This window comes from Ranitomeya variabilis, chromosome 5 (genome assembly GCF_051348905.1).
Source record: "Ranitomeya variabilis isolate aRanVar5 chromosome 5, aRanVar5.hap1, whole genome shotgun sequence".
NCBI lineage: Eukaryota > Metazoa > Chordata > Amphibia > Anura > Dendrobatidae > Ranitomeya > Ranitomeya variabilis.
Window position 1 is genome coordinate 401,330,884 of NC_135236.1, and position 25,921 is coordinate 401,356,804.

Sequence of the window (25,921 nt, forward strand, 5' to 3'; positions counted from 1 at the left end):
AACGGATGGACTCTACATGCCTAGTTCCCACCGTGAATCATGGAGGAGGAGGTGTGATGGTGTGGGGGTGCTTTGCTGGTGACAATGTTGGGAATTTATTCAAAATTGAAGGCATATTAAAACAGCATGGCTACCACAGCATCTTGCAGCGGCATGCTATTCTGTTGTGAACTCTGTTTTCAGGCTCCCTCTTGTGGTCACTGGTGGTATGGTGTGACTTTTGCTTTGGGCTCCCCCTAGTGGCTTTGTTTGTTATCCTGCTGGTCTCTGGCTATCAGCTGGTTCGTTATCCTCTGGGAGGTTCCTATATAGCTCTGTTTTACTTCCACTTGTTGCCGGCTGTCGATGTAATCAGTGCTACTCAGATTCCTTTTGACTACCTTGCTCCCAGTCCATCCAGGACAAGCTAAGTTTTGTTTGCTTTTTTTTTGATCAGCAGTGTTTATCATGTTTTCTTGTCCAGCTTGCTAAAATGTGATTCCCTCGCTTGCTGGATGCTCTAGTTGACTGAGTTTCTCCCCACACACCATTAGTTGGTGCGTGGGTTCTTGAAATCTCAGGATGGATATTTTGTAAGGGTTTTTTATTGATCGCATAGACCCCTGCTCTATTTTCTGCTTTCTAGTACTAGTGGGCCTCTTTTGCTGAATCTGATTTCATCCCTACGTATGTGCCTTCTTCTTACTTCACCGTTAATATTTGTTGGGGGCTTCTATATCTTTGGGGATTATTTCTCTGGAGGCAAGCGAGGTCTTTCTTTCTCTTTAGGGGTAGCTAGTTCCTCAGGCTGGCTCGAGACGTCTAGGAATTATTTAGGCACGTTCACCGGCTACCTCTAGTTGTGTTGGAAAGGTTCAGATTTGCGATCAGTCCAGTTACCATCTCCCTAGAGCTTGTCCTTAGTTTATTCACTTGCTGGTCTATTCGTGATCCTCAGCCACTAAGGATCATAACAGTACAGCCGGCCCATAAAGTGTTAATTGCATGGCAGAAGCAGGAGAAAAGAAGCCTTGAGAAATTTTTTTATTTTTTTTTGTTGCTGTGTGTCTAGCTGCTGTGGCTAGCTTCTCTCCTCCTCTTAATCTTGGTGTGGCTCTGAGTTCAGCTGCTGACATGGATGTCCAGAGCTTGGCTTCCAGTCTGGATCATCTTGCTGCTAGGGTTCAAAGTATTCAGGATTTTGTTGTTCACAGTCCTATGTCAGAGCCTAGAATACCTATTCCGGAGTTGTTTTCTGGAGATAGATCTAGGTTCCTGAATTTTAGGAACAATTGTAAGTTGTTTCTTTCTTTGAAACCTCGTTCCTCTGGTGATGCCGTTCAGCAAGTTAAGATTATCATTTCCTTTTTGCGTGGTGACCCTCAAGATTGGGCCTTCGCATTGGCGCCAGGGGATCCTGCATTGCTTAGTGTAGATGCGTTTTTTCTAGCCCTTGGATTGCTCTATGAGGAACCTAATCTTGAGAACCAGGCTGAAAAAACGTTATTGGCCCTCTCGCAGGGGCAAGATGAAGCAGAGGTGTACTGCCAGAAATTTCGGAAATGGTCAGTGCTTACTCAGTGGAATGAGTGTGCCCTGGCTGCAAATTTCAGAGAAGGTCTTTCTGAAGCCATTAAGAATGTCATGGTGGGGTTCCCTACGCCTGCAGGTCTGAATGAGTCAATGACTCTGGCCATTCAGATTGATCGGCGTTTGCGGGAGCGCAAACCTGTGCACCATTTGGCGGTGTCTTCTGAACAGACACCTGAATCTATGCAATGTGACAGAATTCTGACCAGAAGTGAACGGCAAAATTATAGACGGCAAAATGGGTTGTGCTTCTACTGTGGTGACTCAGCTCATGTTATCTCAGCATGCTCTAAGCGCAAAAAAAAGGTTGATAAATCTGTCACCATTGGTACTTTACAGCCTAAGTTCATTTTGTCTGTTACCCTGATTTGTTCCCTGTCATCTTACCCGGTTAATGCTTTTGTAGATTCAGGTGCCGCCCTGAGTCTGATGGATTGGTCATTTGCCAGGCGCTGTGGTTTTGATTTGGAGCCTTTAAAATTCCCTATTCCACTAAGGGGAATTGATTCTACACCATTGGCTACGAATAGACCTCAGTACTGGACACAAGTGACCATGTGCATGACTCCTGTTCATCGGGAGGTGATTCGCTTTCTTGTACTGCATAATTTGCATGATGTCGTCGTGTTGGGTCTACCATGGTTGCAGACTCATAATCCAGTCCTGGATTGGAAAGCTATGTCGGTGTCAAGTTGGGGTTGTCAGGGAATTCATGGTGACGCTCCTGTGGTGTCAATTGCTTCGTCCACTCCTTCTGAAGTCCCTACGTTTTTGTCAGACTACCAGGATGTATTTGAGGAGCCCAAACTCAATTCTCTACCTCCTCTGTTGTGGATTCTGTTGGTGGGCTCCCTCTGGTGGTTACTGCTGGTACTGGGTGACTTTGGTGGGTTGCGGCCTTTGGTTTCCACCTGTCCATCAGAGGCTGGGTGTTTCCTATTTTACCTGGCCTTTCTGTCATTTCCCTTGCCGGCTATCAATGTGTTCAGATGTGCTCTGTTTGGTTCCTGCCTACCTGCTCCCAGATCTTTCAGGATAAGCTAAGTGCTGATTTTCAGTTGTTTGGTTTTTGGTCCAGCTTGCTTAGAATGTCTCTATGCTAGCTGGTTGCTCTAGTGGACTGAGGTTCTCCCCATGTGCCATGAGTTGGCACATGGGTTCTTGTAATCTCAGGATGGTTTTTTTTTATTAGGGTTTTTTGCTGACCGCTCAGTCCCCTTTTGTATCATTCTGCTTTCTAGTTTTCAGCGGGCCTCTATTTGCTAAAGCTATATACATCATCTCTATGTGTGTGCCTTCCTCTCATTTCACCGTCAATACTTGTGGGGGGCAACTATACCTTTGGGGTTAATTCCTCTGGAGGCAAGTGAGGTCTTGTTTTCTCTGCAGTACTAGTTAGCTCTTAGGCTGGTGCGTGGCGTCTAGAACCAACGTAGGCACGCTCCCTGGCTATCTCTAGTTGCGTTTGTCAGGCGTAGGGCAGCGGTCAGCCCAGGTTCCATCACCCTAGAGCTCGTCCGATATTTGTTATATTTTGCTTGTCCTGTGCTATCCCTAGCCATTGGGGATTCATGACAGTATAGCCGGCCCACAAAGTGTTAATTGTTTGGGCTGAAGCAGGAGGAAAAGAAGTGTTCAAGGAAAATTTTTTTTTTTTTTTTTTCCTTCAGAGTTTTGCTGCCTAGCCCTTAATTGCTGTCTAGCTGCTTCTTACCTCCTCTTAACCCTTGAATGGCTCTGATCTTAGCTGTTTATCATGGATGTCCAGAGTTTGGCTTCTAGCCTGAGTAATCTCGCGGCAAAGGTTCAAAACATACAGGATTTCGTTGTTCACACTCCCATGTCTGAACCTAGAATTCCTATTCCAGAGTTTTTTTCTGGAGATAGATCTACCTTCCTGAATTTCAGGAACAATTGTAAATTGTTTCTCTCTTTGAAATCTCGCTCCTCTGGAGACCCTGCTCAACAGGTCAAGATTGTTATATCGTTCCTACGGGGCGACCCTCAGAATTGGGCATTTGCATTGGCACCAGGGGATCCTGCGTTGCTCAGTGTGGATGCGTTTTTTCTGGCATTGGGATTGCTCTATGAGGAACCTAACCTAGAGATTCAGGCTGAAAAGGCTTTATTAGCCCTCTCTCAGGGGCATGATGAAGCGGAAATATATTGTCAGAAATTTCGGAAATGGTCGGTGCTTACTCAGTGGAATGAGTGCGCCCTGGCTGCAAACTTCAGAAATGGTCTTTCTGAGGCCATTAAGGATATTATGGTGGGGTTCCCTGCGCCTACAGGTCTGAATGAGTCTATGGCTATGGCCATTCAGATTGATCGGCGTTTACGGGAGCGCAAACCCGTGCACCAGTTGGCGGTGTCTTCTGAACAGGCACCTGAGACTATGCAATGTGATAGAATTCAGTCCAGAAGTGAACGGCAAAATTATAGGCGGAAAAATGGTTTGTGTTTTTATTGTGGTGATTCAGCTCATGTTATATCAGCATGCTCTAAACGCACAAAAAGGGTTGATAAATCCTTTACCATTGATACTCTGCAGTCTAAGTTCATTTTGTCTGTGACTCTGATTTTTTCACTGTCTTCCATTTCCGTCGATGCCTATGTGGATTCAGGCGCTGCCCTGAGTCTTATGGATTGGTCATTTGCTAAACGCTGCGGTTTTAGTCTAGAGCCTCTGGAAGTTCCTATTCCTCTGAAGGGAATTGATTCTACACCATTGGCTATGAATAAACCGCAGTATTGGACACAAGTGACCATGCGCATGACTCACGTTCATCAGGAGGTGATTCGCTTCCTTGTACTGTATAATTTACATGATGTACTAGTGCTTGGTCTGCCATGGTTACAGACTCATAATCCTGTCCTGGACTGGAAAACAATGTCTGTGCTAAGCTGGGGATGTCAGGGGGTTCATGATTATGCACCTCCGATTTCTATCGCTTCATCGACTCCTTCGGAGATCCCTGCGTTTTTGTCAGATTATAAGGATGTTTTTGAGGAGCCTAAGCTCAATTCGCTCCCTCCTCATAGAGAGTGTGACTGTGCTATAGAATTGATTCCTGGCAGTAAGTTCCCTAAGGGTCATTTATTTAATCTGTCACTGCCAGAGCATACTGCTATGCGGAATTATATTAAGGAGTCCTTGGAAAAGGGACATATTCGTCCATCTTCGTCCCCTCTGGGAGCAGGTTTTTTTTTCGTGGCAAAAAAAGATGGTTCCCTGAGGCCTTGTATAGATTATCGCCTTCTGAATAAGATTACAGTCAAATACCAGTATCCATTGCCATTATTTACTGATTTGTTTGCTCGCATTAAGGGGGCTAGGTGGTTCACTAAAATAGATCTTCGTGGTGCGTATAATCTGGTGCGGATAAAACAGGGTGATGAGTGGAAAACCGCATTTAATACGCCTGAGGGCCATTTTGAGTATTTGGTAATGCCTTTTGGACTCTCCAATGCTCCGTCAGTCTTTCAGTCCTTTATGCACAATATTTTCCGTGAATATCTGGATAAGTTTATGATTGTGTATTTGGATGATATTTTGGTGTTTTCTGATGACTGGGAGTCTCATGTTCTACAGGTCAGGAAGGTGTTTCAGGTTTTGCGGGCCAATTCTCTGTTTGTGAAGGGCTCAAAGTGTCTCTTCGGAGTCCAGAAGATTTCTTTTTTGGGGTACATTTTTTCTCCTTCTACTATTGAGATGGATCCCGTTAAGGTTCAGGCTATTTGTGACTGGACACAACCTACATCTGTTAAGAGCCTTCAGAAGTTCTTGGGGTTTGCTAATTTTTATCGTCGGTTCATTGCTAAATTTTCCAGTATTGTTAAACCTTTGACTGATTTGACTAAAAAGGGTGCTGATGTTGCTGGTTGGTCTCCTGCGGCCGTGGAGGCCTTTCGGGAACTTAAGCGCCGGTTTTCTTCTGCTCCTGTGTTGTGTCAACCAGATGTTTCACTTCCTTTTCAGGTGGAGGTTGATGCTTCCGAGATTGGAGCGGGGGCGGTTTTGTCACAGAGAAGTTCTAATGGCTCGGTGACAAAGCCATGTGCTTTCTTCTCTAGAAAATTCTCGCCCGCCGAGCGCAATTATGATGTGGGTAATCGGGAGCTTTTGGCCATGAAGTGGGCATTTGAGGAGTGGCGTCATTGGCTTGAGGGTGCTAAACATCGCGTGGTGGTCTTGACTGATCACAAGAATCTCATTTACCTTGAGTCTGCCAGGCGTTTGAATCCTAGACAGGCTCGTTGGTCATTATTTTTTTCTCGTTTCAATTTCGTGGTTTCATACCTGCCAGGTTCAAAGAATGTGAAGGCAGATGCTCTTTCCAGGAGTTTTGTGCCTGACTCTCCTGGAGACACTGGGCCTGCTGGTATCCTTAGGGATGGGGTAATATTGTCCGCCGTATCCCCAGACTTGCGACGCGCATTGCAGGAGTTTCAGGTGGATAAACCGGATCGATGTCCACCAGAAAAACTGTTTGTTCCGGATGATTGGACCAGTAGAGTCATCTCCGAGGTCCATTCTTCTGTGTTGGCTGGTCATCCTGGAATATTTGGTACAAGAGATTTGGTGGCCAGGTCTTTTTGGTGGCCTTCCTTGTCTAGGGATGTGCGTACCTTTGTGCAGTCTTGTGAAGTGTGTGCTCGAGCTAAGCCTTGCTGTTCACGGGCTAGTGGGTTGTTGTTATCTTTGCCCATCCCGAAGAGGCCTTGGACGCACATTTCCATGGATTTTATTTCTGATCTCCCGGTTTCACAGAAAATGTCCGTTATCTGGGTTGTGTGTGACCGCTTTTCTAAGATGGTTCATTTGGTGCCCTTGCCTAAGTTACCCTCCTCCTCTGAGTTGGTTCCTTTGTTTTTTCAGAACGTGGTTCGTTTGCATGGGATTCCGGAGAATATCGTTTCTGACAGGGGATCCCAGTTTGTGTCTAGATTTTGGCGGACGTTTTGTGCCAAGATGGGCATTGATTTGTCTTTCTCGTCTGCATTCCATCCTCAGACGAATGGCCAGACGGAGCGAACTAATCAGACCTTGGAAACTTATTTGAGGTGTTTTGTTTCTGCTGATCAGGATGACTGGGTTGCTTTTTTGCCACTGGCCGAATTTGCTCTTAATAATCGGGCTAGTTCTGCCACGTTGGTCTCTCCTTTTTTTTGTAATTCGGGGTTTCATCCTCGTTTTTCCTCTGGTCAGGGGGAATCTTCGGATTGTCCTGGAGTGGACGTGGTGGTGGACAGGCTACATCAGATTTGGAATCAGGTGGTGGACAATTTGAAGTTGTCTCAGGAGAAGACTCAGCAGTTTGCTAATTGCCGTCGCCGCGTGGGTCCCCGACTTCTTGTTGGGGACTTGGTGTGGTTGTCTTCTCGTTTTGTCCCTATGAAGGTCTCTTCTCCTAAGTTCAAGCCTCGGTTCATCGGTCCTTATAGGATCTCGGAGATTCTTAACCCTGTATCTTTTCGTTTGGATCTCCCAGCATCGTTTGCTATTCATAATGTGTTCCATCGGTCGTTGTTGCGGAGGTATGAGGTGCCCGTTGTTCCTTCGGTCGAGCCTCCTGCTCCGGTGCTGGTGGAGGGAGAATTGGAGTATGTTGTTGAAAAGATCTTGGATTCTCGTGTTTCCAGACGCAAACTCCAGTATTTGGTTAAGTGGAAGGGTTATGGTCAGGAGGATAATTCCTGGGTGGTCGCCTCCGATGTTCACGCGACTGATTTGGTCCACGCCTTCCATAGAGCTCACCCTGATCGCCCTGGGGGTTCTCGTGAGGGTTCGGTGACCCCTCCTCAAGGGGGGGGTACTGTTGTGGATTCTGTTGGTGGGCTCCCTCTGGTGGTTACTGCTGGTACTGGGTGACTTTGGTGGGTTGCGGCCTTTGGTTTCCACCTGTCCATCAGAGGCTGGGTGTTTCCTATTTTACCTGGCCTTTCTGTCATTTCCCTTGCCGGCTATCAATGTGTTCAGATGTGCTCTGTTTGGTTCCTGCCTACCTGCTCCCAGATCTTTCAGGATAAGCTAAGTGCTGATTTTCAGTTGTTTGGTTTTTGGTCCAGCTTGCTTAGAATGTCTCTATGCTAGCTGGTTGCTCTAGTGGACTGAGGTTCTCCCCATGTGCCATGAGTTGGCACATGGGTTCTTGTAATCTCAGGATGGTTTTTTTTGATTAGGGTTTTTTGCTGACCGCTCAGTCCCCTTTTGTATCATTCTGCTTTCTAGTTTTCAGCGGGCCTCTATTTGCTAAAGCTATATACATCATCTCTATGTGTGTGCCTTCCTCTCATTTCACCGTCAATACTTGTGGGGGGCAACTATACCTTTGGGGTTAATTCCTCTGGAGGCAAGTGAGGTCTTGTTTTCTCTGCAGTACTAGTTAGCTCTTAGGCTGGTGCGTGGCGTCTAGAACCAACGTAGGCACGCTCCCTGGCTATCTCTAGTTGCGTTTGTCAGGCGTAGGGCAGCAGTCAGCCCAGGTTCCATCACCCTAGAGCTCGTCCGATATTTGTTATATTTTGCTTGTCCTGTGCTATCCCTAGCCATTGGGGATTCATGACACTCCTCATAGGGACTGTGATTGTGCTATAAATTTGATTCCTGGTAGTAAGTTTCCTAAGGGACGACTTTTCAATTTATCTGTGCCGGAGCATGCTGCCATGCGGAGTTATATAAAGGAGTCTTTAGAGAAGGGACATATTCGCCCGTCCTCATCCCCTCTTGGTGCAGGATTCTTTTTTGTGGCTAAAAAGGATGGTTCCCTGAGACCCTGTATTGATTATCGCCTTTTGAATAAAATCACGGTCAAATTTCAGTATCCTTTGCCATTGTTAACTGATTTGTTTGCTCGCATTAGGGGGTCTAGTTGGTTCACCAAGATAGATCTTCGTGGTGCGTATAACCTTGTGCGTATAAAACAGGGTGATGAATGGAAAACTGCATTTAATACGCCTGAAGGCCATTTTGAGTACTTGGTGATGCCTTTTGGACTTTCTAATGCTCCTTCAGTCTTTCAGTCCTTTATGCATGACATCTTCCGTGAATATCTGGATAAGTTTATGATTGTGTATCTGGATGATATTCTGGTTTTTTTGGACGATTGGGAGTCTCATGTTAAGCAGGTCAGGATGGTCTTTCAGGTCCTGCGTGACAATGCTTTATTTGTGAAGGGCTCAAAATGTCTTTTTGGAGTCCAGAAGATTTCTTTTTTGGGTTTCATTTTTTCTCCTTCTACTATTGAGATGGACCCAGTCAAGGTTCAGGCTATTCATGACTGGACGCAGCCTACATCTGTTAAGAGCCTTCAGAAGTTCTTGGGTTTTGCTAATTTTTACCGTCGCTTCATAGCTAATTTTTCTGGCGTTGTTAAGCCTTTGACGGATTTGACCAAGAAGGGTTCTGATGTGACTAATTGGTCTTCGGCGGCTGTGGAGGCCTTTCGGGAGCTGAAGCGTCGGTTTTCTTCGGCTCCGGTCTTATGTCAGCCAGATGTCTCAGTTCCCTTCCAGGTGGAGGTTGATGCTTCCGAGATTGGAGCGGGGGCTGTTTTGTCGCAGAGAAGCCCCGATGGCTCTGTGATGAAGCAATGTGCTTTCTTTTCAAGAAAGTTTTCGCCTGCCGAGCGGAATTATGATGTCGGTAATCGGGAGATTTGGGCTATGAAGTGGGCATTTGAGGAGTGGCGAGTCGGCGACATTGGCTCGAGAGAGCTAAACATCGTGTGGTGGTCTTGACTGATCACAAGAATTTGATTTATCTCGAGTCGGCCAAGCGGCTGAATCCCAGACAGGCTCGTTGGTCGTTGTTTTTCTCTCGTTTTGATTTCATGGTCTCGTACCTGCCGGGTTCGAAGAATGTGAAGGCTGATGCTCTTTCTAGGAGTTTTGTGCCTGACTCTCCTGGAGATTCAGAGCCGGCTGGTATCCTTAGAGAAGGGGTGATTTTGTCTGCCATCTCCCCAGATTTGCGACGTGTGCTGCAAGAGTTTCAGGCGGATAGACCTGACCACTGTCCACCGGAGAGACTGTTTGTCCCGGATAGATGGACCAACAGAGTCATCTCCGAGGTTCATTCTTCGGTGTTGGCGGGCCATCCTGGAATATTTGGTACCAGAGACTTGGTGGCCAGGTCTTTTTGGTGGCCTTCCTTGTCGCGGGATGTGCGTTCCTTTGTGCAGTCTTGTGGAATTTGTGCTCGGGCGAAGCCTTGCTGTTCTCGTGCCAGTGGTTTGCTGTTACCTTTGCCTGTCCCGAAGAGGCCTTGGACGCACATTTCCATGGATTTTATTTCTGATCTCCCTGTCTCTCAGAGAATGTCTGTCATCTGGGTGGTGTGTGATCGTTTTTCTAAGATGGTCCATTTGGTGCCCTTGCCTAAGTTCCCTTCCTCCTCCGAGTTGGTTCCACTGTTTTTTCAAAATGTGGTTCGTTTGCACGGGATTCCTGAGAACATTGTTTCTGACAGAGGATCCCAGTTTGTGTCTAAATTTTGGCGGACCTTTTGTGCTAAGTTGGGCATTGAATTGTCTTTTTCGTCGGCCTTCCATCCTCAGACGAATGGCCAAACCGAGCGAACTAATCAGACCTTGGAGACTTATTTAAGATGTTTTGTTTCTGCTGACCAGGACGACTGGGTTACTTTTTTGCCGTTGGCCGAGTTTGCCCTTAATAATCGGGCTAGTTCTGCTACTTTGGTTTCTCCTTTTTTTTGTAATTCGGGGTTTCATCCTCGTTTTTCCTCGGGTCAGGTGGAGCCTTCTGACTGTCCTGGAGTGGATGTTGTGGTGGATAGGTTGCATCAGATTTGGAATCATGTGGTGGACAATTTGAAGTTGTCACAAGAGAAGGCTCAGCTCTTTGCCAACCGCCGTCGCTGTGTGGGTCCCCGACTTCGCGTTGGGGACTTGGTGTGGTTGTCTTCTCGCTTCGTTCCTATGAAGGTCTCCTCTCCTAAGTTCAAGCCTCGGTTTATCGGTCCTTATAAGATTCTGGAAGTCCTTGGCCCTGTGTCATTCCGTCTGGACCTCCCGGCATCATTTGCTATTCATAATGTGTTCCATCGCTCGTTGTTGCGGAGGTATGTGGTACCTGTGGTTCCTCCGGTTGAGCCTCCTGCCCCGGTGCTGGTTGAGGGAGAATTGGAATACGTGGTGGAGAAGATCTTGGATTCTCGTGTTTCTAGACGGAGGCTCCAGTATTTGGTCAAGTGGAAGGGCTATGGTCAGGAGGATAATTCTTGGGTTGTCGCCTCTGATGTTCATGCGGCCGATTTGGTTCGTGCCTTCCATGTGGCTCATCCTGATCGCCCTGGGGGTTTTCATGAGGGTTCGGTGACCCCTCCTTAAGGGGGGGGGGTACTGTTGTGAACTCTGTTTTCAGGCTCCCTCTTGTGGTCACTGGTGGTATGGTGTGACTTTTGCTTTGGGCTCCCCCTGGTGGCTTTGTTTGTTATCCTGCTGGTTTCTGGCTATCAGCTGGTTCGTTATCCTCTGGGAGGTTCCTATATAGCTCTGTTTTACTTCCACTTGTTGCCGGCTGTCGATGTAATCAGTGCTACTCAGATTCCTTCTGACTACCTTGCTCCCAGTCCATCCAGGACAAGCTAAGTTTTGTTTGCTTTTTTTTTTATCAGCAGCGTTTATCATGTTTTCTTGTCCAGCTTGCTAAAATGTGATTCCCTCGCTTGCTGGATGCTCTAGTGGACTGAGTTTCTCCCCACACACCATTAGTTGGTGCGTGGGTTCTTGAAATCTCAGGATGGATATTTTGTAAGGGTTTTTTATTGATCGCATAGACCCCTGCTCTATTTTCTGCTTTCTAGTACTAGTGGGCCTCTTTTGCTGAATCTGATTTCATCCCTATGTATGTGCCTTCTTCTTACTTCACCGTTAATATTTGTTGGGGGCTTCTATATCTTTGGGGATTATTTCTCTGGAGGCAAACGAGGTTTTTCTTTCTCTTTAGGGGTAGCTAGTTCCTCAGGCTGGCTCGAGACGTCTAGGAATTATTTAGGCACGTTCACCGGCTACCTCTAGTTGTGTTGGATAGGTTCAGATTTGCGATCAGTCCAGTTACCATCTCCCTAGAGCTTGTCCTTAGTTTATTCACTTGCTGGTCTATTCGTGATCCTCAGCCACTAAGGATCATAACACTATTCCATCTGGTTTGCGTTTAGTTGGACCATCATTTATTTTTCAACAGGACAATGACCCCAAACACACCTCCAGGCTGTGCAAGGGCTATTTGACCAAGAAGGAGAGTGATGGGGTGCTACGCCAGATGACCTGGCCTCCACAGTCACCAGACCTGAACCCAATCGAGATGGTTTGGGGTGAGCTGGACCGCAGAGTGAAGGAAAAAGGGCCAACAAGTGCTAAGCATCTCTGGGAACTCCTTCAAGATTGTGGTGGCTACTTTGAAGAACCTAGAATATAGGTTGTTAAGTATATAATTCCACATGTGTTAATTCATAGTTTTGATGCCTTCAGTGTGAATTTACAATTTTCATAGTCATGAAAATACAGAAAAATCTTTAAATGAGAGGGTGTGTCCAAACTTTTGGTCTGTACTGTACTTCTGTGTAAAATCCAGCCCATCGCCATGCCATCAGCCTTCCCAAACATTTGTGAAAGAATAGCTGTTATAAAGAGCTCACTGATACCAGTGTGGTACTGTAATAAGACGCCACCACTGTAGCAAGTCAGTTCATGAAATGTCTTTATTCCTAAATATTCCATGATCAGCTGTGAGTGATACTAAAAATTTAAAGCATTTAGGAACCTCAGTGATTTAGCCACTAAGTCTAATTTTTGTACAGCTCTGACAAAGTGTGCATAGCTGTGGTGGGATGGGGAGTGACAAAAAACCATTGTCAAATTCATGATGATTGGCAGCATTCCCCTCGCCAAACCTTTTACTAAAGTAATCACTAGAGTAGGAGTTGTGTGAGGCACATACCGCCTTACTCTGGCACATATCCTCATCAAGACCAGAGTGAATCTGGGCCATAACGTTTGCCAACATCGTATACAGTTTTGAAGATGACTTATATAGGTATTATGTACAAGCTGCTGTGCATTTGTGAATAGTAATGCTGATTATGTGGCCTTCTGTGGAGACACGGGGGTCAGTGGGTGCTCTAGTCCACTGGTTCGAGACCATGTGGACCAGGGATCATACCACTAAACACCCGCTCTCTTTTTACCGTGGGCATAGTACTACTCAGACAACACAGGGTCAGGGTAAAGCAGTGTGGCAATACTTTATTGATCCACAAAACAGGCAAATAACACATAGAACAGTCCAAGCAAAATACCCAAGTTGGTGTAAATTTACAGAGTCTAAACCTTCCTCTGACTCGCCAGGATTAAAACCAGCTAAGACTGTCAAGGCCAACTACCCCCACATGTGGCACACACAGAAAAGATGTATCAACAAGCTTAAGAAGCTGCCATTCCATTGAGGTACAAAGCCAGGTGACGGGAGAATCACAACCTGGCTCCTCTGAACATCTCCATGGAGCCAGGTGACTGGTGGGCCCCAATCTTGGCTTTCCCAAACGTATCCATGGAACCCAGGTGACCAGTGGGTCCAAATCCTGACTTCCCCAAATGTATCCATGGGTTCAGTGAAGGGCAACAGAGCAGATTTGTATTCTTTCAACCTGGGCCGTAGTCCCCTAAGCTGGCATCCTGTAAAATGTCAAATCTGTGTCCCTCGTGATGGAACCATGATGTTCTGGCAGCTGCTTGTAGAGTGTTCTTGGCTGTGGTTTTGTAAATAGGCTCTGGGTCTTTGGATCTCTGGATCTCTTAGATATCTTGTTAGAGAGGCATATCCTCTTTTTATAGTTTACAACTGTTGTCCTTCAAGCCATTATCCATAGGTCAAGGGGAAGGGGCGATGAAGTTAACCTGTGTTTGATTATTTATAGTTTATCCATCAATGTTTGCAAGTCAACAAACTAGTTGGCCTGGACAATGTGTAATCAACAAATTAACAAACATCTATTGTTCAATTACCTTGAATCTCTGTCATGCAGGATAACAACACAATGTGTTGCAAAAAACGTCAACTTAAAAGTCAATATTACCAGCTTATACAAACAAAAGTCTGTGTTTTCTTGACCAGCCAAAGAACAAACACATATAGTTAAAATTAAACATGTAGATAATAATCTATGCCTCCTGGTTTACTGAAAATAGATATACTGATAATTAAGATTAAATTCTGTCGTCACATCTTTTTTTACCCACCAAACATCATAAGTAGACAATTAATATTTAAAGGGATTGACTACTACTTGGACAACCCCTTCTTTAACACTGTAAGGTGTAAAATGAAAAAAATACTCACCTCCTGCATCAACTTCGTTTTGGTGATGTCAGCACCGGGATCAGCATTCGTGTGACATTTTTATGCCATGTGTGATCGTGGTTGCCAATCAGTGGACACTATTGGACTGTCTCGCTCTCATTTGCCTGTGAATAAACATGGACATCTGAGGGAAGTGTGTGAACTGCAGCCTATAACATCTCATGTGGAATAACATTGTCAAGTGATTACTGGGAGATCCAGCATGGACATCCAACAAACACCGACAATGCCGGTTCGGGAGGTGTCAATTATTTTTATTCTACAGTGTGGAGTGAAGCATTTGAGAATCTGTTTTATGATTTGTGAACAATCACGATTAACTACACCAGCATCATATACTGACAGATCTGATTTTAGATTTGGGGCAGAACTAGGATGGATATTATGACTGGTAGTATAATTCTTGTTTCCATATAATGGCCCTTAGTTTTGCAATGTGTACTTTTTGTTTAACGTTTTTTTTTCACATACACATTGATGTTGTTCTTTAGATTTTCTTTTCAGATTTTAGTGGCACATTCAGCTCATTGCTGGCCCATGTAAATGGTGTCTGACACAATGTTGGGGCTTTAAGCTTTGTATTTGGTTAGTTTATCTAACACAATTCCTAAATTACTGCCTTCATATGCTGTGCATCAGTGGTAATAAACTATTAGGGTATTCTGTGGACCAGTGACTTATATTTTTAATGATATTATGTTAAACATAAGGAGAGGTAATTTATCATATTGATATCATTATTTAATACTGTCTCATATTGAGAAAGTTCCTTTGTGCAAAGTGACTTATGAAAAGCATGGATGGTTCTCAATGCTGCACTGCAAAGCTAGGTAACCATGGTGTAGAACTCAGTAATGCTTCGGCTTGGACATGCTCCCATACAGGTCCAGACATTAGTTTTTTTTCTTTTTGTTGGATGATTGAAACTTTCCACTAGCACATTAGTATGTAAGTAATGAGTCTGGCTCACAGTTTCTGACTATAACAAACTTTTCCTCTACTAAGGAGCTACTTTGTATCTTACTGCAAATATTTGTTGTTGAAGTGTTCTATTTACAAACAGGAGTGCTTTATGTTAGCATAAATCTGTATACAATATGTGAAATATGTGAACGTGCTCATTCTGTAATTTGGGCATAATATAAGCATTTTTACTTTGAGAGAAAGGACAGAGAGACTGATGAGGCGCAGGAGCAGAGCCTACAGTGGTGTCCATTCTCGAAGGAACCTGCTTGCATTGCTTTTTCACATTGTTTACCTGCATATATTAATTTGCTCATGTCAACAGAACAATAACCCGATTTACACACACTGCTCCTTTTGTAGCGTCTCATCAGCAAAATTTTAACTAATGAATTACAAAGCGTGAGCCCTACACTCTGTTATAAACCAGTACAGACTTTGTAAAGATTAGCTATTCGTACATATGCTCCATTTTGGAAATCTGTGCCTGTTTCTTCTATGACAGTAGAACTACATTCCCATCAAGGGAATTTAGAATCTTTTAGATCCACCTTATGTATCCTTGAAACCAATGTATTTTTTTAATCCCAATACATGCACAATGAAAAAAGGCTATTTTCAAAAATGTTCTTGATTAAAACATTGGTAATATTTTGCATCTGTAGCTGTGATGCAGACCTATGCCTTTCTATCATGTCTATAGTAACAGTCTAAATCCCGTTGTAGGTTGATCCTGCTTACTGCGCTATTCTCTTCCATCTGTACCCAACATCTTGCAAACCATCCGACTGTACTGTAGGTTAGCAAGAAGGCAAGGACAGATGGAAGAGAGTACTGCAGCATCAGACAGCGCAGGGTTTATTTCTAGTCTACATGTGAATGTCTGCACTGGGGATGTATGCAATAAAAGGAAAATTTAATCAATACTATTTGCATCCTAATGTAAGGTATTGATGTGTTGGAGAACTAAAGGGAAAAATTGGCTGCAAAGGTGATCATAGCCTACAGGAGAACCTGCCATTTTCATGTTTCAGCAGAATTAATCACCTGACAGGTTCTCTTTAATTTTACGCTCTACCACTATGAACCTTTATTTATTTAAGTATCACCAAGTGTTTTTACGACCTGATATGAAATTATAGCAATTGTAGCTGTAAATATTACCTGCCTTTATTTTAACTGAACCCCAATGCATCATATTATATTGTAGTGGATTAAAGGAGCACTCCAATCAAAATGTTTATCCTCTTAATATATTGCAATCATCATATTAAATAGCACTCTCTGCTTACAATTGCTCATTTTCCCTTTCTACCCAGTTAATCTGTTTCCCATTAGGTCTATGACATCACGTGATTAAAAGCTGACTAGCTGAATCCTTCTAATCTCTTTGTAGAAACAGGAGGTCAATTTCCCCTGCATGAGTCATTACTGTAATAGTCCCTGGCAGGGAGAGGGGCAGAGGAACTGGTTCAGGAGTTGAAGAGGGGGCTGACTTGTGGCTGAAAAGAGACTTCCGGTTTCTACATAGAACAGAGAAAAGAGAAGAATTAAGTGGTAGGAAGGCAAAATGAGCAAATTGTATTTAAGAGGATAAACATTTTGATGGGATGAGTGCTTCTATAATATAGCATTTCCTTTATTCCTGGTGAAAAATTTACTTTATTTGTTTCTTGTGTTTTTCTGTATATTTCAACATTACAATGAGTTCAGTGTATAATGGTAAATGTAAAATGTAAGGAAGAAATGCTAAACACCATGGATATCCATATCCTTTCTATTATGGCAGGATAATTTCACAGAACAGATACCTACAAGAGTGTATAGCTGAGGTAGTTCCGTGCTGACTCTTCCATAAGACACATATCACACATGCCAGATTGGTGCAATAATACAGATCAACTGGAAATTGGTGAGGTAGTCTACATTCCACGCTGTTATACTTGTGATATACCACTGATGGTTCTCAGCCACTAATATAAACTTAAGTCCTATGACCACGCACATTTCTCAGTGTGACTTGAATAAAAAGAGAGGCACTTATGTTTGATGTTATTTTTCTTGTCTATAGTTTTATTTTTCTGGTGTAAGGTACATAGATCAGTATAAAAAGTACTGCTGTAAATTAATTTGGAAAATACCTAAAATGTGTTAGATGTGTGATAATAAGTTTTTTGCTTATCCAGATGACATTAACACTTCAAACACCTTTATTTCCTTTTTTCTTTCTGCTAAAACATGGCTAATTAACATTTTTCTAATTAGTGAATTAGCTCTTGAAATCTTTAAAGGTGTTTTTTTATACTATGACGCCAGCAGGAATGCAAGGGATGCCCAATATTTGACCATAAATTAATGATCACTCATTGTTTGTAGAAGTGTTCTTATAATAAAATGAAGGACTGCAGGTATTTTACATTTTCTACCACTGCCATTTTTCTCTGATAGAGATGTGAAAAGCTCCTGAATATAGTTAATGTAGCACTCCAGAAAATAAAAAGGTTCGCATGTAATAATAACTCACCAGCAATATACTAGCTGTGTCATTTCTTGCATTCAAGCTCAGTTGAGTCCATTGGTTTTGAACCATTATGACTTACCTGGGTCAGGTGTGCGGTTGTTTGCTGTAGGATAGAATGGTGAACTTCACAAAATAGATGGCATTATGAGAAAAGAAGATTATGTGGCAATATTGAAGCAACATCTCAAGACATCAGCCAGGAAATTAAAGCTTGGGCAGAAATGGGTTTTCCAAATGGACAATGACCCAAAGTGAATGTTTTGGAGTGGCCATCACAAAGCCCTGATCTCAATTCTATTGAAAATTTATGAGCAAAGTTGAAAAGGCAGGTGCGAGCAAGGCAACCTACAAACCTGGATCAGTGACACCACCAGTTTTGTCAGGAGGAATGGGCCCAAATTCTGACCAACTATTGTGAGAAGCTTGTGGAAGGATATCACAAATGTTTGACCCAAGTCATTCAGTTTAAGGGCAATAGCACCAAATTCTAATTAAATGTATGTAAACTTTTGAATTGGAAGTACCATATATACTTGAGTATAAGCCAAGTTTTTCAACACATTTTTTTGTGCTGAAAATGCCACATTCGACTTATACTCAAGTCATTGTCCCAGAAGACGGCGGGGTAGGGGGATCAGTGGAGCAGTGGGTCACAGGAGGCAGGAGCCGGCTGCTGCGGCTAAAACCTGTGCCTGCTGCTAAAGAGAAATGAATATTCACTGCACTGGCAGTGAATATTCATTTCTCTTATAGCACACATAGTGTCAGCTGCAGCCACCGCCTTCCAGCAGCTGCCGGGCTATCACAAGTGCGCGCTACTTAAGAGTTATGAATATTCATCTCTCTCTACTCCCATAGGCATGGAGTGAATATTCATTACCTTAATGAGCGGGGACACGTGATTGCCCTGCCGCTGCAGCTGCTGGCACTGTAACACAATGCAGTGAGGGCGCACAAGGAAGGTAAGTAGGATTTTTTTTGTTTATGCTTTTTTCATGGGGGCCATGCATACAATGATAGGGGCGAGGAACCATGCATAGAAGGATAGGGATGAGGAGCCATGCAGACAAGGATGGGGATGAGGAGCCATGCAGATAAGGAGTCATGCAGACAAGGATGGGGATAAGGAGCAATACAGACAAGGATGGGGATAAGGAGCAACAGAGACAAGGATGGGGATAAGGAGCCATGCAGACAAGGATGGTGATAAGGAGCCATGCATACAAGGATGGAGATGAGGAGCCATGTATACAAGGATGGGGATGTGGAGCCATGCATACCAGGATAGGCATGAGGAACCATGCATACCAGGATAGGGATGAAAGGACAATGCATACCCGGCTTATACTTGAGTCAATAAGTTTTCCCAGTTTTTCGTGGCGAAATTAGATGCCTTGGCTTATACTCAGGTCGACTTATACACGAGTACATAAGGTAATATAAATGCCTTAAAACTTTCTCTCTTCTGGTTTCAATTGTGTATATATAACTCATTATTATCCCACATTTCAGCAAAAATACAATATTTTTTTATCAACGCTATTAGTACTACTACTAATAATATTAATAAAATAACTGCATGTCCATGATTCTTCTAGTTTCTCATCACATTGAGCTACATAGAAACCATGTCACAAAAGACGGTCTGTTCCTGCATGTAAACAGTGGATTATTGAAGATAGCTAGTGCCAGTCAGTACTAGCATTACTATGCTGGGGTCCTTCAACCAAAGTGTTTTTCCTTCATTCTTATGTTTTAGCTAATTTGACTAATTTGGTATAGTCTTGTGCAGCACATTATTAACCTAAAATAAGCATAATCACCCATGGTTATGATATATACAATTATTACAATGAAATATCATAAAGAATTAAAGTAATATTTATCTTATGTCTTATTATTTAGACTGCAATATTGTATGGGCAGAGCTTTTTTTAACATTGTCTTCCATGCATCATAGGTAGACCACAACTATGAGAGTCAAAATGAGAAAATAAATCCAGAAAATCACCTTATCTGATTTGGCAAGATTTATTTTGCAAATTATGGTGGAAAATAAGTATTTGGTGACTTAAAAACATGTAAGATTTCTAGCTCTCATAGACCTGTAACTTCTTCTTTAAGAGGCTCCTCTGTCCTCCACTCAGTACCTGTAGTAATGGCACCTGTTTGAACTTGTTATCAGTATAAAAGACACCTGTCCAAAACCTCAAACAGTCACACTCCAAACTCCACTATGGTGAAGACCAAAAAGCTGTCGAAGGACACGAGAAACAAAATTGTAGCCCTGCTCCAGGATGGGAACACTGAATCTGCAATAGGCAAGCAGCTTGGTGTGATGCAATTAACTGTGGGAGCAATAATAAGAAAATGGAAGACATACAAGACCACTGATAATCTCCCTTGAACTGGGGCTCCACGCAAGATCTCACCCCGTGGGGTCAAAATGATCACAAGAACGGTGAGCAAAAATCCTAGAACCACACGGGGGACCTAGTGAATGACCTGCATAGAGCTGGAACCACCGTAACAAAGGCTACCATCAGTAACACTATGCCGCCAGGGACTCAGATCCTACAGTGCCAGATGTGTCCCCCTGCTTAAGCCAGTATATGTCCGGGCCTGTCTGAAGTGTGCTAGAGAGCATTTGGATTATCCAGAAGAGTATTGGGAGAATGTCATATGGTCTGATTACACCAAAGTAGAACTGTTTGGTAGAAACAAAACTCGTCATGTTTGGAGGAGACAATGCTGAGTTGCATCCAAAGAGCACCATACCTACTGTGAGGCATGGGGGGGCAACATCATGCTTTGGGGCTGTTTATCTGCAAAGGGACCAGGACAACTGATCCGTGTACATGAAAGAATGAATAGGGCCATGTATCATGAGATTTTGAGTGCAAACCTCCTTCCATTAGCAAGGGCATTGAAGGTGAAATGTGGATGGGTCTTTCAGCATGATAATGATCCCAAGTGCACCACCAGGGCAATGAAGAAGTGGCTTCATTAGAAGCATATGAAGGTCCTGGAGTGGCCTAGATAGTCTCCAGATATCAACCCCATAGAAAACCTTTGGAGGGAGTTGAAAGTCCATGTTGCCCAGCGACAGGCCCAAAACATCACTACTCTAGAGGAGATCTGCATGGAGGAATGGGTCAAGATACCACCAACAGTGTGTGCCAACCTTGTGAAGACTTACAGAAAACATTTGACCTCTGTCATTGCCAACAAAAGATATATAACAAAATATTGAGATGAACTTTTGTTAATGACCAAATACTTATTTTTCACCGTAATTTGCAAAATAAATCTTGCCAAATCAGACAAGGTGAATTTCTAGATTTGTTTTCTCATTTTGACTCTCATAGTTTTGGTCTACCTATGATGTCAATTACAGGCCTCTCTCATCTTTTTAAGTGGGAGAACTTGCACAATTGGTGGCTGACTAGATACTTTTTTTCCCCACTGTATGTCTATCCAATCATAAAAGTCAAAAATGGATCTCTGTAGTTTAAGTGGATTCCAGCAGCTACAGTATTTTTCCATTCCTGACTCAGCACTCTTAATCCCTGCACCCAAAGCCTGTTTTAGCCTTCCTGACCAGGCCAAATTTTGCAATTTTGTCCAATGTCACTTTGTGGTAATAACTCTAGAACGCTTCAACAGATCCCACTGATTCTGAGATGGTTTTGTCATGACATATTGTAATTCATGATAATTGTAAAATTTGTTTGATATGACTAGCATTCATTTGTGAAAATTTGTTGAAAATTTGGAAAATCTTTCAATTTTCAAACTTTTAATTTTCACACCTTTAAATCAGAGTAATGTCACACAAAATAGTTAATAAATAAAAATTCCCACATGTCTACTTTACATCAGCACAATTTTTCAAACATAATTTTTTGTGTTAGGAAGTTAGAATGGTTAAAAGTTGACCAGTGATTTCTAATTTTTTTAGGGACTACATCACATTTGAAGTGACTTTGAGGGGCCTATATGACAGAAAATACCCAAAAGAGACACCATCCTAAAGACTGCACCCCTCAAGGTGTTCAAAACCACATTCAAAAAGTTGATTAACCCTTCAGGTGCTTCACAGGAATTAATGAAAGGTGTAAGGAGAAAATGAACATTTAACTTTATGAAAGTCATTTTTTTTATTTTCGAAAGGGTAATAGGAAAAAAAATGAACCGAAGATTTTTTGCGCAATTTCTCCTGAGTACAATACCCCATATGTGCCAGAAAACTGCTGTTTTGGAGCACGGCAGAGCTGGGAGGGGAAGGAGTGCCACTTGACTTTTTGAATGAAAAATTTGCTGGAATAGTTAGAGGACTCCATGTCGCATTTGGAGAGCCTATGATGTGCCTAAAGAGAGGAAACCCACCACAAGGGGCCATTTCGGAAACTAGACCCCTCAGAGAACTTATCTAGATGTGTGGTGAGTACTTTGAACCTCAGGTGCTTCCTAGAAGTTTATAACGTTAAGTGGTGAACATACAAAAAATCTAATTTGTTCCCACAAAAATGTTTTTAGCCCCAATTTTTTTTATTTTCACAAAGTTAACATGGGAAGATGGACCCCAAAATTTGTTGTGCTTTTTCTCCTGAGCACACCAAAACCCCATATGTGGTTGTCACCATGCAGATCATCGGCACAACGCGATTGGAATCACGTTGTGCCGATGAGAACACAGAGGGAGTTCCCTCTCTCTGCGTTTCGCCATAATGACGCTGTCAACATTGACAGCGACATCATAGGGGTTAAACACCTGTGACTGGTGCTAGCACCGATCGTGGGCATTTCTGCAGGGTGTCGTCTGCCATATACTGTAGATCTGACACCCACAATTGATCGCACCGGCACTCAGTGTGAGCCCGCGTGATCATGGCACCGTATATAGACTACAGCTTGCAGGAACGCAGCTCCTGTGGCGCCGTATACGGTGCTTGTTGGGAAGGGATTAAAGGAGTCGCCAATTACCCAGACAACCCCTTCTTAATTGCTATGTACTCCCTTCTAAAATACAGTGTGTCCGTAAAGTCATGGTGCACTTCTGACCAGTCACAGGATGTATTTATAGTTTACATTTTGGCGCCCTTTCTCTGGTCCAATCATATCAGACCTGTTCATGAGGAGAGAAAACAACAACCAATCAAACAACACAAACTCATTTAAGCTGTTCCTGAGCCCCCAATCAGATTAACCCCCGATAAACTGAACTCTGATTAATACACTGCCAGGTCTGTGACATCATGCAACCACAAGCTTATGCCAGCAGTGTGGTTTTCCATGCCAGTCGAGATGTGGACGGTACAGAAGATAGATGGTACATATCTGTGGACATGTTCATCACCATAACGTCCGAATATGGGCTGCTGAACATCCTCATGCCTACGTTGAGTATGAACGTAACACCCCTAATGTGAACGTGTGGTGCGGCCTGATGCATGATAAGATGATAGGCCAATTTTTTTTCGCAGAGCGGTCTGTGACGGCAAACACGTATCTTGACATGTTGGAATTGTATGCAGTGCCACAATTTCCAGAAGGTGCCATCTTTCAACAGGACGGCGCTCCTCCACACTACGCCACCATTGTTCGTGAGTTTCTGGATAGAACATTCCCCCCGGCGGTGGATAGGCAGGGATTCTGTCAAGCCATGGCAACCACGATCCCTGGATCTGATGCCCTTAGACTTTTACTTTAGGGGTTATGTGAAGCAACATTTGTACATTGAACGTATCAAGGACATTAATCTCTTAAAACAGAGAATCACAGACATTATTTACTCTGTTACACCAGACATCCTTACCCATGTGTGGCAAGAACTTCACTATCCTTTGGATGTGTGTAGGGCAACAAATAAAGCCCACATCGGACTGAACTGAATAGGTATCAAACTGGGAGAGTTTTTCTTTTATTTGGAGCAGATTTCGCATTTCTATAGTTTTTTGTTCCTTTCCATTGACTGTTCAAAAGTGCACCATGACTTTACGGACACACTGTAGTAACATCTGTACTCACCTCTGTGCTGCTCCAACAGCATCAGCGCCCAGTCTTCCAGTGGCTCACGTGTCATTGTTATATCACATGAGGCTTGCATCTAATCTGCAGAAGCTTTACTCTCACTTCCTTTGGACAAAACAGATGTCCAGTAGAAGTGAGAGCTGCTTTCCTATGATGTCTTTCTATTGTCTGTTACTCCAAAGAAAGTGAAATTGAAACTGCTGCTGATTGGCTGCAGGACTCATGGGACATAACATCACGTGAGCTGGCGGGAGCCCCGACGCCGATGTTACTGGATCGGTGCTGGCACCGGAAGTGAGTCTAGGCTATTATTATGTTACAAGAGGGAGTATAACAAATAAGAAGAGCTGCAATATGAGTTTTATTATCTATGCTTTCAGAGTTGAAAAAACTCCTTGATCAGGAAAAAAAACACAAATTTACTACTGATTAGGGAGTTTGTTCAAATCTGAACAAACTCCTGAAACACGTAGATTATTAAAACTGCTCTTGGTTTAACACCATGATCTCCATAGGATATCTTCTTGGCCAGCAGGGCAGCAGAATTATCCATATATCTCTTTCTGATATGGGTTGTTGCCCTATTGTGTGCTTTTTGTCACTTTTTACCTATACTATAATTGAGAAGGGTTGTCAGAGTAATGGAAAATCCCTTTAACTCGTACTTATTTTTCTGATTTTATCCCTCAGAATATGGTGGCATATAAATAGTTATTTCCAGAAGCAATGTGAATGTCCCTTGTTTTCTATATCTGGTTAGATGTTCTGTTGAGTTTATCTCTCAAAAGTATGATTTTCATAACTGTGTAGTAAAAAAAGTGAAATATCAAAGACTTGAGTACATGGAGAAACATTTGAAGTAGTGGTTTTATACCTTTTAAAGCCTTTTATAAATACCTATGTTTAAGCTCTAACAATTTTTGCAATTACCTTTATTATTAAATCCCCTACCCTTCTCCCTAACCTGTTGGTTTCGTTTGCGAGAAGTCTCAAACAGGATGCCACAGGAGACTGGGGCTGCACTTCCTGCTCGGCAGCGTCTATCACCTCCCCTAAAATATGACATCATCAGGAGGCCGTGAAGCTCTCACTTAACAAAGCTACTGTCACTGCCGTAACCTACTGCCGTTCAGTAGAGATGATTGAGAAATGACCGTATCTTCAGTCACTGCCATCAGTCACTACTTCTAACATGCAAATTGTCTCTTCAGAGAGGAAGAGGACCAGAACTCTAGTGCCACCTATTAGAAGTAGCAATCCTAACAGTCAATGTCGACCCTTTAACGAGCCTTGTCACATGATTTAAGATAAAAGCCAAACCAGACACCGCAAATTGAGATTCTGGTTTGGCTTTTATCCTAAGTCATGTGACAAGGCTCAGTAAAGGGTCGACATTAGAGTTCTAGTCCTCTTCCTCTCTGAATACACAATTTGCATATTTCCCAGAAGAGCATTACCGCTTTAAGTCTCCTCAACTCGACATGCTTAACATGTCACTCTCCACAAGGCGAAACGATACTACTTCTAACACCACATTCTTTTTCCTTAAAATGAATCTTCAATAGGGGTCATCGATAGAAGCAGTGAGTGATACCACCAATGCCTCAAAGCCTTTATCACCGTACTCCAGTCATCAATAGAGGGTGGCACTGGTGTCACACAGCTCAACTCCAACCCCTGATGCCTGTGACATCAGAGAATAAAGATGGGGTCACTTCTGTAAACCAGTATGTCATCAGGGCATGGCTGTGACAGTAGCTTTGGCAAGTGACTGCACTTCCACCCCATAATGTTGTCCTGTTTCAGGAGGGGTGATAGACTTCCCTCAAACAAAATGTCACAGGAAGTGAAGTTAAAAAAACCCAACAAAAACATATAGGAAATAGCAGGATAAGGAGAAGTGTAAGGAATTTAATAATAAAGATAAATAGAAAAGTGGAAGGGCTTTATAGGTAGAAGGTCACCCCTATAAGCATAGGTGTTGCCAAGCATTTGTCTGCTTGTTACCTGTTTCCAAAGCCAACTAGCAAAATTGTGACTATAGCCCTAGTCAAATAGAAGACTAAGTTTGCAATAAAAGTTCAACTTCAAGTGATGTTGGATGTAAAACCTGAAAGTCTTCTGCATCTTGTTAAAGATCTACCAATAATATTGATGTTATACTAGAGTAACGGCTTAGGCTAAGAAGCGGTTTCAGTAAAGGGTCATAGGGGGGCTGACTGACGGTACACCTGCAAGAATGAAGGGGCCACTGTGTTTGGAAGTGTTGTTGCCCCTTTGGCTTTAACCAAATACAGATCCCCTTTCATACATATCTCTGTCAATTATTGTAGTTCTTGAAAGGAGCGGAGATGTAAATGAACTGCAATTTCAAACACAATTCTTGGTTAAAGATAGGACTTTCTCTTCGAAATGCCAAAGAAGCCATGGCATTTCACAGAGTACAGCACAATG

General features: G+C 43.1%; 1 protein-coding gene across 2 annotated transcripts in view; it reads left to right on the forward strand.

Moving 5' to 3' along the window:
* CNTN1 (contactin 1) overlaps window positions 1-25,921 on the forward strand; it is a 279,575-nt gene that overhangs the window by 38,385 nt on the left and 215,269 nt on the right. Inside the window, exon 1 of one of the 2 annotated variants that reach the window (XM_077265110.1) lies at window positions 21,401-21,485. The exons of the other annotated variant lie outside the window; for it this stretch is intronic. The gene's annotated coding sequence lies outside the window, so the exon portion shown is untranslated. Of the gene's footprint in view, window positions 1-21,400; window positions 21,486-25,921 lie in introns of those variants that run through there. 2 annotated transcript variants of the gene reach the window in all.